The sequence below is a fragment of the Belonocnema kinseyi genome, chromosome 3 (genome assembly GCF_010883055.1).
Source record: "Belonocnema kinseyi isolate 2016_QV_RU_SX_M_011 chromosome 3, B_treatae_v1, whole genome shotgun sequence".
Taxonomy (NCBI): domain Eukaryota; kingdom Metazoa; phylum Arthropoda; class Insecta; order Hymenoptera; family Cynipidae; genus Belonocnema; species Belonocnema kinseyi.
The window spans coordinates 27470150-27472790 of NC_046659.1; positions in this window are offsets into that span (position 1 = coordinate 27470150).

Below are 2641 nucleotides of genomic sequence, written 5' to 3' on the forward strand. Positions count from 1 at the left end.
TTTATTTAATTAATTTCAATTCAATTAAAATTTCAATTAAACTCTAATTAAATTTTGAATAAGATCGGCGTTCGCGCCGTAACCCCAGGTGGGATATTACAAGCATAACCTTCAAAGCGGCCGGCGCGGACTCACAACCTTGCGCGAGAACTTCCCTAGACGGAGGCATGGCCTCAAACAAGGACCCACCAGACCCCCTGGTGAGTAACCAAAACACCGACCCCCACAGCAAACCAACCCCAGATGTTTTTAAAGGCGCCGAATGCCTCCTTACGATGAGGAGATCGAAACGACACAAGACAGTGACATTACAAACGCTCTTTCTCAACCCCTCCCAATGGACAATGACTCTGAACTTATGGACCACTCTGACCTTAATAGTACTGACACGATCGCCGGAACACAGGCTTACGACGCTTACAAACAAACAGAAACTAACAACAGACATTCAGCAACGGCCCCCGTACCCAGCCTATTCTCGAATATCGTTATGAAGAAACTGAACGGGGAGCGTGTAAGGTGATTGTAGAATACCTTGCTAACTCTGACATCGCGGATAAAGATCTTGATAGATTTAAATATGCGAAAATTCTCAATAACGCGTTTAAGAATTCTATCGTAGATGTTAAAAGCTCCGGATTCGGTAAACAGTCAGTCATGGTTAAATCAGCCCGAGAAGCCAATATAATTCTAAGTGACAAATCCCTTTAGAACATGGGTTTGAAGGCATCCATCCCATCATATTTTGTCACCTGTCAAGGTGTCATTGGCGGTATCCCTCTTGATTTGTCAGAGGGTGAGATAAAAGACAATCTAGTTATCCTCAGCAACACCCAGTCGATAAAAATTGCTGATGTTCGTAATCTAGACCGAAAAATCATTGAAAAAGATTCCAACAAAGTTTCGTACGTCCCCTCGCGCTCCATTTTGCTAACCTTCAAAGGTAGAACCCTCCCGGAAAGAGTAGCGAGTTACAATGCCTCAACGACCGTAGATCCTTACGTCTCACCAGTTAAAATCTGCTGGAAATGTCTCCGATATGTACGTACACTGCTCAGGATCCCACGTGCCAAATTCTAGAGAATGCCCGGGATATATATTCCAAAGAGACTTTCGCTACTATGCTATTCACAACTGCTTAACATTCGTTGAGGCTAAAGCCATCCTCAGACCCAGGAAACCCTAAAAACAACCTTATCATGACTCCCGCTTTAACGCGAATAACTACCCTGGACTCAGAAACGTTCCTCCCCTGATTACCCCCGCGTACTCTCCCCCGTTAGTTTTCTCAGAAGCCGTGCGCACCTCTGCCCACACACCCATCATTCCTAGCTCAGCTAATTCTCCCCCCCCCCCTCATTAACCCTAAAGAAAATAAAAATAAACAGTCTCATCTGACCGACTCCGCCAATCGTTGCAGGAACTCAGCTCCCAACCCTTCCTTCTCATCCCTGTATAACACAAGGATGCCAAGCTCCCTCCCCAATGGCTTTGCTCTACTAATTTCATCAGCGTTCTTTCCTCTGGCAATTCCTTAAAAACAGAGGAATGCCACAACTTAATTAACTCCCTTTCTGCAAGTATCTCCTTTCTCTCTACAAATCTTTTACAGCCTTAATATGGCACAAGTCGATGGTTTGCAAATTATGCAATGGAACTGTCGCGGCGTAACAAACAAAAGAAGTGATCTCGCAACTATTTCGAAGGACTTTGATATTCTTTTACTGTGCGAAACATTTCTAAACCCTGATAAATCATTTTCCATAAATAGAGATTTTAACATCATTAGAGCTGACAGGGCTGCCAACAGCCGCGGTGGTTTGGCAATTGCAATTAGAAGGGGTATAACCTTCTCAAGGGTATCTTCTATACTTAACATTGAAAACAGCCTAGAAACTCTTTCTATATCTATTAACACTTCACTTGGTCAACTTCTTATAGTTCTCGTTTACAAGATCTTTTCTGTCGGCGGAAAAATCTCAGAAAATACCTGGAAAAAATTTTAGAATCAGTTAGCGATGTCAATCCGAATAACGTTCTTATTGGCGGGAATTTCAATTCACATCACAGTCTATGGGGTAGTACCCGGGTTTGTCAAAGCGGCGAAGCACTTTGTGTAGTCCTTAATAATTTAGATTTTATTTCTTTAAATAATGGGAAGTAAACTTATGTCAATCGTCCAGATAAATCTCCTTCGATTTTGGACCTTACTTTTATAAGCTCTCAACTTTTTACCTTTTGTGCACATGATGTATGGGACGACGCCCTAGGCAGTGACCATTGCCCAGTGATCACTAGCCTGGGTGTGCAAGTACCTATTTCCAACTATTATTCACACAAATATAACCTGAAAAGAATCAACTGGCCGTCATTTTCTTCCAATTTAAAAAATCTCGTAGAGTCCAGGGTGACTGACATTCTTCCACCGACATCGGATCCCATCTCTAGCTATAATTCTTTTGTTGAATGGGTCGATGAGGCTATCTTGTCATCTGTTGGACCCTTAGCCACTTCCAAACAACCAACTCATGGCCACCCATTTAAAAACAAACCTTTCGTTCCAGTTCCTTGGTGGAATGAAGCATGCTACAATGCTATTAAGGATAGGCGTAAAGCTTCTATCAAATTTAGAAAACGATCT